Source organism: Capricornis sumatraensis, chromosome 8, assembly GCF_032405125.1.
Source record: "Capricornis sumatraensis isolate serow.1 chromosome 8, serow.2, whole genome shotgun sequence".
NCBI lineage: Eukaryota > Metazoa > Chordata > Mammalia > Artiodactyla > Bovidae > Capricornis > Capricornis sumatraensis.
The window spans coordinates 18,989,866-19,001,073 of NC_091076.1; the positions used below are offsets into that span (position 1 = coordinate 18,989,866).

The 11,208-nt window shown below is 40.5% G+C and overlaps 1 non-coding gene across 1 annotated transcript; it reads left to right on the forward strand.

Moving 5' to 3' along the window:
* The first annotated feature begins 10,069 nt into the window (after positions 1-10,069).
* Positions 10,070-10,143, forward strand: TRNAR-CCU (transfer RNA arginine (anticodon CCU)). Its single transcript has one exon. It is a non-coding gene; the product is annotated as a tRNA-Arg (tRNA).
* The last annotated feature ends 1,065 nt before the right edge of the window (positions 10,144-11,208 follow it).

Below are 11,208 nucleotides of genomic sequence, written 5' to 3' on the forward strand. Positions count from 1 at the left end.
AATTTAATTATATTTGGCAAAAATGTTTTCCAAATTATCAACACTATATTAAATATAGATGTAAATCCATTGTCGTTAATAAACAGTGCCTGGGCACTCATATTATTATCAATCAATACTAATAGACATTAGCTAGTGCATCTAATCCATAAATAAATATGCGTATGTTGGAAGTGCTGCTCAAAGAATCTTTCCTGATGGGGGTATAGGGTCAGAAAATTTTTGAGATGACGGCTATAAAGGAGTATTTTCTGTGAGCTGGCAATTTTTCTGCTTATGATGGAGAAAGCTCATTTGCAATCAGTTAAAATCAGGGTTTAAATTCTGACTCCATGACTCAATAAACTCCTCAGTATCTTTGAGTCTCAGTTTCCACAAAATCATAATAATGCCAGTCATCTCGCAGGTCCATTTTGAGGGTCAATATGATAATTTATATTAATTACACAAGTTTGTGTGTGTGTGTCTCTCAGTAGTGTCCGGCTCTTTTTGGACCTCCTGGACTGTAGCCCAGCAGGTTCCTCTGTCCATGGGATTTCCCTGGCAAGAAACTGGTATGGGTAGCCATTCCCTTCTCCAGGGGATCTTCCCAGTCCAAGTATCGAACCCAGGTCTCATCTCCTGCATTGGCAGGTGGATTCTTTACCACTAGAGCCACCTGCTGCCTCTCCCTCAGAAATACTTAACATATAAGAAGCGCTCAGGGATGCTTCTCATTTTCTTGGTCTTCCCCTTGCTTCTAGAGCTGGGGAAGATCAGAGAGTTCATAATGAAATGGAGCTCACTCTCCAAAATCCCACTCTGACCCTCAGGGAACATTTGCTTGTGACTGAGAAAGTGAGCTTGCGGTTTTCAATACATGACTGGCTGTTCTTGGCTGTAAGAGGAGAGAAGATTTGAGTGTGGCTGTGTTTAAAAACAAGCTTGGGGAGGCCCTTCCTGGTGGCTTCCTAACAAGTGTGCAATAAATGGTCCTCTATTGGTTTTAGTTGAGTTCCCAGCAGACCATTTTTCTACATCAGAAAACAGAGCTCAACAGTGCTGCAATTGGCAGTAATTAGCCCCCCATGATGCAGCTCAGCCACAGATCTCAAAAGTGAGTGAGCCATGGATATGGAGAAAACCCCACCTAGCCGGGGCCCCTGGCCTTTGGCAGAGGATCAGGCACCACCCAGCTGTGTTACAGAAGCGGCAGGGAGTGGCGGTAGGGTGCGGAGTAAGGCTCAGTCCTGGTTGATTTTCCCAGCTCTCATTTAGCACATGAGGATGCAAGATGAAGGATGGTGGAGCCATAAAAGGGTGAGAGCCGCCATCTTCCTCTCCACCCATAACTTTCTCGAACTAGGATCTGGATGAGCACATAAAAGCCAAATGCCAGCTTTGAGAGAACATTGACCATCATGGACACATGGACACCCCTTACCCCCTCAGACCCCCATTCTCAAAGAGCTTCACGCCCAATTCCGAGTCCCAGCTCTTCCATCCCGTTGTAATTGAACCTGGGAGAACTTTACGAGGAGTCGGAGACTCCATGTCAAAGTCTCAGAGAATGATCCGTGAGTGTTTCATTCACAATCCCAAACCGGGTGATGCAAGAGTAAATGAGGTGATTCAAGGCCAGCGTTCCAAGTGTGATGTAGATATTGGAAGAGATTCACTTCACACAGAAACAGCCTCCAACCAAAGGTGGAGGGAGCTGCTGTGACCTGAGTGGTTGACACAGAAACTGTTCCGGTCCACTGCTCTGTGGGTGACCTCAGCAGTGAGCTCTCCTGCCATCCATTCCAGACAGGTGACCAACTTGTGAGTCAGGCTTGCCTGGGCAGGAGGCAGCTGATGCAGAGAATACACCTCTTCCTGTAACCTGACAGCCACGACCCTTGGCCTCTTGCGGGGGGTGCAGTGGGCAGTACTTCATCTGGGGACAAAGCTGCCTTTGTCCTTCTAAGCCGCCCATAGGTTGGAAGGAAGAACTCCTTCCTTCCCTCTCCTTCTGCCTGCCACCCAGGATCTGGAGCTCATGGATTTTCCCTGAGCCACCCACTTCTTTTTCTTTCTCAGGCCAAACTTTCTTGAGTTTCAGATGAACTATGCTTGATGTATAACTCTGCCTTCATGAAAAAATTTGCTTTGTCTTTTTAAAAGGGAACTTCTAGAGTCTACTGTGTCAGCTCCCAAGCCTGCAGTCAGTGATAAACTTCTGGGACTTTTCTATCCTTCTCAGTACTCTTTACTTTCTGAATTTCAAAAAATCCATCTCAGCAGCTTAATTCTCTAAAGTCCAAAACAAGGACTTCAGAAGTAGGCAGCTTTAAGATCAAGTGGGACATTTGACACATGACAACCTTTCTGCAGCATCATTTCTTCTTTTGCAAATTGGATAAAGAAAGTGAAAGTGAAGTCGCTCAGTCCTGTCTGACTCTTGGAGACCCCGTGGACTGTAGCCCACCAGGCTCCTCCGTCCATGGGATTCTCCAAGCAAGAATACTGGAGTGGGTTGCCATTTCCTTCTCCAGGGGATCTTCCCAACCCAGGGATCGAACCCAGGTCTCCCACGTTGCAGGCAGACGCTTTAACCTCTGAGCCACCAGGGAGGCAAATTGGATAATACCAACTTAAAGAACCTGTCTGCCAATGCAGGAGATGTAAGAGACTTGGGTTTGATTCCTGGGTCTGGAAGATTCTCTGGAAGAGGGCATGGCAACCCACTCCAGTACTCTTGCCTGGAGAATCCCATGGACAGAGGAGCCTGTCAGGCTGCAGTTCATAGGGTCACAAAGAGTCAGACATGATTGAAGCAACTTAGCACACAATAGAGTTATTATATCAATCAAATGGAATAATATAATAAAGTGACTTTTAAGAGACCTGACATATAGTAAGTACTCAATAAGCATTAGCTTCCTTTACTTCATTCATTCTGTAAGGTAGAGAATTCCCCCAGAATACTTTCATTCTTTTTTGATATTAATTTTACATTTTCTAAAAAGGTAGTATATTTATTAAAAATTTAGATAACTGAAAAATACTCAGAAGATAACTTAAAAACACCTCAGAGTCTTCACTATTGAAATTTTGGTGTATATTCTTTCAGAATTTATACATATGCACATGCATTTGATACTAAACATGCTTTTTTATTCACGAAAAATTTATCTACAGTGATGGGCACAGATCTTAATTGTCCCTTTGACAAATTTGTATAAGCAGCACATCCAGAAAGTTCCCATCTCTATATCCTGTGGGTGTTCACTATTCTAGTTTCTATTACCATAAGTTGGTTTTGCCAGTTCTTGAACTTCATAATTCATGGGGCATTGGGTGGAGTACTGAGAAAGGTTTTGCATCAGTCCTGGAACAAAATTAGCCCTTGACTAAATACTGTTGTACTTCTGCCTAATAAAGCTGAAAAGTAAGACTCAAAAGGGTGAAACTATTTCCAAGTCACTTAGCTCAAGAATATTTTTAGGAATACAAAAATACCCAGCAAATCCACAATGTCTGGCATCCAATAAAAAATTACCAGGCATTCAAAAACACAAGAAAATATGACCCCAAATGAGGAAAAAAATCAGTTGAATATTTCTCAGGAATGACACAGATATTAGAATTAGTACACAAAGATATTAAAAGAGAGTAATGATTTCACATGTTCAAAGAGCTATGAGAACATGATACACAGAGATATGAAACATATTTTTTAAATGACCCAAGTTAAGCTTCTGGAGATGACTATAATGTATGAGATGAAAGATACTCTGGATGGTATTAATGACACGCTTAACACTGAGGAAGGAAAAAATGATGAACTTAAAATCATAGCAATAGAAACTATGTCAAACTAAGCATATAGAAAAGAAAGACTGAAAAGAAAATGAACAGACTGTTAGCGAGTTGTGGGACAAATCTAAGTGTCTGCGTAAACATGCAACCAGAGTCTCCAAATGGCCAGGAAGTGTGATTAAAAAATACATTTTTTAAAGAAGGATTAATGACTGAAATTGTTCCAAATTTGATTAAAACTATCAATGCACAGCTGTAAGACACAGAAGCCCAACAAACTCTATGCACATGAAAATTGAAAAAAATACAGTAAAGCACATCAGGATCAAATTGTTTACAACCAGTGATACCAAAGAAACCTTAAAATTAATTAGAAAAGAAAGACACACTACCAAAAAAAAGGACAAAAGCAAGAATAATAGCATATTTCTCATCAAAAGCAATGTAAGCAATAACACAGTATACAACATCTTTAATGTACTGAAAGGAAAAAAACCAATCAATCTAGAATTCTATACTTAGTGAATACATCTTTAAAAAGCAAAGGCAAAGCAAGGACTTTTCCAGGTATAAAATATTGAAGGATTTTCATTACCAACAGAACTGCACTATAAGAAATTGTAAAGAATATTCCTCAAGCAGAAGGAAAACAATACCAGGTGGAAATCTGGGTCTCACAATGGAATTAAGAGCCTAGAAATGGTAACTATGTGGAGAAATGGAAAATATATTTTTTTCTTATTATTTAAATTTCTTTGGAAGAAAATTTATTGTTTAAAGCAAGCAAACGAGCAGCGTAATGTGAGGCTTATTACACGGGTAGAAATAAACTGTGTGATAACAGTAGTTAAAATTCAGGAGGCAGATAATGGAAGTATATTGTTGTAAAAGTCTTTTAATATATGTAAAGTGGTATAATATTACTTGAACACTGATTACGATAAGTCAAAGGCATAGTTTATGAACCTAATTCAACCATTAAAATAATACAACAAAAGAGATAAAATGGAAAAATAAAAAGATATGCAATTAATTCTAAAGAGAGCATAAAGAAAGGGGAAAGAGAACAAAAGATGGATGGAATAAATAAAAAAGTCAGCTGGTAAATTTTAAATCACCATACAAATTAGAAATAGTTTAATTATCCCAATTAAAAGATAGCACTATTATGGTGATAAAGAGAAAAATCCAGCTGTATGAATATACATCATATACCCAGCTATGAAATGAAGTGAAGTGAAAGTGGTTCAGTCGTGTCCGACTCTTTGTGACCCTGTGGACTATACAGTACATGGAATTCTCCAGGCCAGGATACTGGAGTGGGTAGCCTATCCCTGCTCTAGGGAATCTTCCCAACCCAGGAATCAAACTGGGGTCTCCTGCATTGTGGGTGATTCTTTATCAGCTGAGCTGATATGAGAAGATCATACCCAGCTATAAGAATATGTATCAAACAAATAGGTGAAATTAAAATGGAAAATTATATACAATGTTAATTAATGTTAGTGAAGATTAAGTTAGAATGGCTATATTAATATCAGAAAATGTAGATTTTAGAACAAAAAAATACTACCAGTCATAGGGAGAGTCATTTAATAATGATAAAGTGGTCAATTCACCAAGTGATAAAGTGGTCAATTCACCAATATAACAATCTTAAATGTTTATGTAACAGATAGTTGAGCTTCATTATACATGAGACAAAAAGTGATAAGGTGAGAGGAGAAAAACAAATCCACACATTATAAAGTCAGAGATTTTTAAAATGTAGACAGAAAGTATCTAGAAGATTTGCATAACACTGTTAATCAAATTAACTTAATTGACAATTTTAGAATACTATATCCAACAATGGCAGAATACACTTTCAAAAATCAATGAAACATTTACCAAGGTAGACAATGTATTATAATAAAACAGATCCTAATAAACGTAAAAGAGTCAAGTCATAGAAAATCAGTTCTATAACTACATGGTATTAAATTATAAATTAATATCAGGAAAATAGCTGGAAACCTCTAAGCAGTCCAAGCTAATATTCATAAATAACTCATAGGTTACAGATAAATCCAAAGAGAAAATTTTAAATTGTTAAACTGAATAAAGGAGCTTCCTCAGTGGCTTAGACCATAAAGAATCTGCCTGCAGTGAGGGAGACCCAAATTCCATCCCTAGGTCAAGAAGATTCTCTGGAGGAGGCCACCGCAATCCACTCCAGTATTCTTGCCTGTGGAGGCTTATGGACAGAGGAGCCTGGCAGGCTACCGTCTATAGGGTTGCACAGAGTTGGACACAACTGAAGTGACGTAGCACACACATAAACTGAATGAAAATGAAAACCCAACACTAAAATAAGTGGTTTCAAGCAGTACTTAAGAGAACATCTATAGCCCCAAATGCCTTACAGTAGAAAAGGAAAAAAGGTCTAAATCAATGAACTCTACTTCCGCCTTAATGAACTAGAAAAGAAAAGCAAATAAAAGTAAAGAAAGTAAAAGAGATGCAAGAAGATAAGTCAAAGTCAACAAATTAGAAGCAGAAAAGCAATAAAGAAAATCCATGAAATAAAGAGATGGTTCTTTGAAATGACTGTTAAACTCAATAACCCTATAATGAGAGAGGTGGCCCAGCATGAGTCACACGCTTATCCCCTGAACATTAGCTACACAATGGCTAAGTCACCCTCTAGCTGGGACCTCCGCTAGGGTGGGCAGGTCCAGTGAGCAGGCAACTCAGTGTTTCCACTTTACTGGGTCAAAGTTTATGTATGTGACTATTTTAATTCCTTCGAACAGCTTACATTCCCACAAAGAGTATATATGAGCTGCTGCTGCTGCTGCTGCTCTAAGTCGCTTCAGTCGTGTCCGACTCTGTACGACCCCATAGACGGCAGCCTACCAGGCTCCCCCGTCCCTGGGATTCTCCAGGCAAGAACACTGGAGTGGGTTGCCATTTCCTTCTCTAATGCATGAAAATGAAAAGTGAAAGTGAAATCTCTCAGTGGTGTCCGACTCTTCACGACCACATGGACTGCAGCCCCCCAGGCTCCTCCGTCCATGGGATTTTCCAGGCAAGAGTGCTGGAGTGGGGGGCCATTGCCTTCTCCATATATATGAGCAACACTCTCTGAATCAGATTAACAGAATGGAATAATGCCATTTGTGTGGATGGACCTAGCTATTATCCCACTAAGTGAAGTAAGTCAGAGAAAGACAAGCACCATATATCAGTCACATGTGGAATCTAATTGAAAAATGATACAAATGAATTTATTTGTAGAACAAAAACAGACTCAGAGATTTCAAAAACAAATTTATGACTACCAATGAGGAAGAAGGAGGGTATAAATTAAGAGCTTGGGATTGACATACACACATTACCGTATATAAAATAGATAACCAAAGAAGGACGGACTGTGTAGCAGAGGGAGCTCTGCTCAACGCTCTTTAGTGAAGACCTGGAAAAAATGAATCTATGCATCACTGAAACACTTTACTGCACACCTGAACCTAACACAACATTGTAAGGCAACTAGACTCCAATCAAATAAAAATGTAAAATATGAGCCATAAAAATAAATAAGTGAACCACTCATTTGTCTGTTCCACAGCATCTAAGTTTTGCAAATATAACATTCAACTTAGGTAAATAAAATATCAGAGAGGGAATATCTAATGTTAAGTCTTTTCCTGAACATGGAGCATGTCTCTTGTATCTTCAACTCAATCCTTTACTGGAGTCTCCTTTACTTCTGCCCTTAATTTTGGGGAGGCCTTAAAGATCTAGACTTAGGATCTTAGGAGTGACCCCTCTTAGGGAGTTCACAAACTTTCATGATTTCATTTAGTACTTTTGTAAGAACAATCTTCAACATCTACTGCCTCTTCCTAACTGTTCTTCTAAGTCATAATATTTGTGGCCAGAACCGGAGACATCAACCTGGGCTTGTTTTCCCTCTTTTGCTGTATCCAATCTTTTGCCAAGTTTTTGGCCATCCGTGTTGGCATCTCTCTTTCTGATCTGCCCACTGTCTATCTCTGTTATTCAGACCACATGAAGGCAATGAATGGCAGATTCTCAGCCCCCAAGTTTAGATTTTACAGTCTAAGGCCCATAGGAGGATGGACTATATATTTCAGTCCCAATTCCAAAGTCTGAGTGGATCGCGTTCCTATTTCTGAACAGTTACATACAGCTAGAGGTCAGAGTCACACAGCAGAAATATGAGAGGTTATCAGCCCTAGGGTTGGGGGGGTGTTGTTCCCAGAAAACAGTCTGGGAGGAAAATTCGATAGCTGGCCTTCACATGAGTCCGTGAAATTTTATGGAAAGAGCTTTAAGTGTTATCTAAAGTCAGAATTTGGGATATGTTCCATACATTGTCAGTGAAGTTAGGTTCAGATATGGGTCTCCTTAACATTAAGCTGGATATATTTCTATAATTATTTTCATGAAAAAAATAAAAAGTACTGAATGTGCAATGAAAGGAAACATCGTCCCATCTTCTTGGTTTTCATTTAAGTAGAAAACTCACAGCACCAGCCAACAGCAGCCTTTTCAGACCCTCATTTTTCATTATTCAGGCGTGTGGCATGGAATTCCCCTGATGCCAAGGTTGGTGGCCTTCAATTCCTTGCTGCTCCATGCCATTGGGGTGATATCAGCATTCTGGGCTTTCCCAGACGTGAGCCCAGAGACTCTTAGTTCCCTTAAAACGTGTTGATTTTGGATTCCACAGAGTAAGCTGACAGGTCTAGAGGAGACTTCCCTATGGCTTAGAATGCTGTCTCTTAGTGCACGAACCACTGGGGCTTCCCAGGTGGCGCACTGCTAAAGAATCTGCCGGCCGATACAGGAGACGCAAGAGCCGAGGGTTCTAACCCTGGATCAGGAAGATCCCCTGGAGGAGGAAATGACAACCCACTCTAGTATTCTCGCCTGGAAAAATTCCATAGACAGAGAGGAGTCTGGTGTGCTACAGTTCACGGAGCCATGAAGAGTCGGACATGGCTGAGCATACACACTGCGCCAATGGCTAAAGTTCAACTCAAAGAAAAACAGTAATTCAAGGAGAGAGTCACTCTTTCGGCTGTTAGGTATTTGGGTCTTTCTATTAAGTATTCCAAAGTGAAGGACTGCCTCATCTCCTTCCTCTCTCATCTCCCATATTCTGTGCTACATTTGTGAAGGATTTTTTTTTGCATCCAGGGATTTGCTGTACCATCTCATGCCTCTGGATTTATGCAACTGTTGCCTTTGACTTTTCTGTGTAGTTGGAGTCTACTCGTTCCCTAAAGTCCAGCTCAAATATTTCCTCTTTTATTAAAAATTAATTTATTAATCCATTTGGCTCTGCTGGGTCTTCCTTGTGCTTCATGGGCTTTCTCTAGGAAAGAGAAGCATGTTGAGGAGCATGTTCACAAGCTAGAGCTCTAGAGCACACATGCTCAGTAATTGCAGCACGTGGGTTCAGTTGCCCTGCGGCATGCAGGATCTTAGTTCCCCTCTCAGGGACAGAACCTGAGTCCCCTGCATTGGAAGGCGGATTCTTACCCACTGGACCACCAGGGAAGTCCCTCCTCTATTTTGAAGTCTCCTACCTCAATTTTCCCTTCTCTTCCTCTTCTGCTGTGACAGCTATTCTTTCATAAGTGAACCTGTGATACTTTGGCTCTTCTCTCTTCAAGGACTTTTAACAAATAGGTCGAATCTATTTGGTGCTAAGCATGAGTGTTTGACTTGTACAGATTGAAAGTATAGAATGAAAAGGCATATTTCTTGGCTACAAGTATATTTAATCTCATGGAGAGGCAAAAAAGAAAATAAAATATCATATAAATTGATGGAGAGTTATAATGTGTGCATAAGGAAAGGAACAGGCCATTTTCTTCTCTCCTCCTGGTGTTTCCTTTAATGTGGAAGGAGTTCCATTAGCCTAACACTCTGAGCCTTTCTCTGAGCCTTACAAGCTCTGTGCTAAGGAGTGATATATTTGATTGGTAAATTTTGAAAGAATTTAGTCCTGTTCATAAGGGATTCATATTCTCTTCTCTTACCCCATCCCACAAATCTTCCAATGGGGAAGTCTGACCCGTCCATCTGAGCCTGTGTGTCAGAGGGTAAGTCAGCTAAATTCTGAGTCTTTAGGAAGCTTTTTGTCCACTTATCTATCCATAGGTACAAGCACCTCACTATTAAGTCAGCTTTATCAGTAATAAGGGTAATATTTTGGTATTCTGTTCCATCTGCTTTTTTGGGGGGTCATTTAAAAATTTTTTTCGGGGACTCCCCTGGTGGTCCAGTGGCTAAGACTCTGCACTCCTAATGCAGGAGGCCTGGGTTCAATCCCTAGTCAGGGAACTAGATCCCAGGAGTCATAGCTAAGACCCAGCACAACCAAATAAATAAAAATAAATAAATACTTTTTAAAATCTCTTTCAGACCTCATGTGCTATATGCGATCTTCTGGGAATGAGCTATTTCACTTAGTATGATGTCTTTCAGATCCATCCACATTGTCACAAACAGTAGAATTTCCTTCTTTTTTAAGGCTGAGTAATATCCAATAATATGTATACACTATATTTTTAAATCTATTTGTCTGTCAACAGATATCTGTGTTGTTTCCACATTTTGGTTATAAACAATTCTACAATGAACATGAGGTTGTAGTTACCTCTTTGAGACACTGATTTCAATTCTTTTGAATATATACCTAAAAATGGGATTGTTAGGTCATATGGTAGTTCTATTTTTAAATTTTGAGGAACCTCCCTACAGTTTTGCACAAAGGTTGACTCATTGGAAAAGACTGTGATGCTGGGAGGGATTGGGGGCAGGAAGAGAAGGGGACGACAGAGGATGAGATGGCTGGGTGGCATCACTGACTCGATGGACGTGAGTTTGAGTGAACTCCAGGAGTTGGTGATGGACAGGGATGCCTGGCGTGCTGCAATTCATGGGGTTCAAAGAGTTGGACATGACTGAGAGACTGAACTGAACTGAACATCATTATAGAGTCTCACCAACAGTGTACCAGGGTTCCAATTCCTTCACATCCTTGCCAACACTTGTTATCTTTTGAGTTTTGTCTGTGTTCTGTCTAGCCTACTCATTTATTTTGGCTAAAGTTAGGAAGAAATGATCAACAAGGTAGACACCCATGTGGCAGGTCTCCAGGGTGAGCCTTGACAGATGGGAGGGGTTGGTGGGGTACGGAGGGAGGGAGGTCAAAGCGGGTAGTGGAAGAGTCTGCTCTCAGGGACTAAGCCCTTCTAATCTCACGAAGAGAGGGGGTCGAGGGGGAGAGTTCCCAGCCAGTGAAGGCTCCAGACATCTGTTTCTCATCTTTCTATCCATTTATGATTTTCTCCCTCTTCCTCCCTCTGACTCTTGGGGTTGGCTGCAGCCGGAAAGCCCATGCGG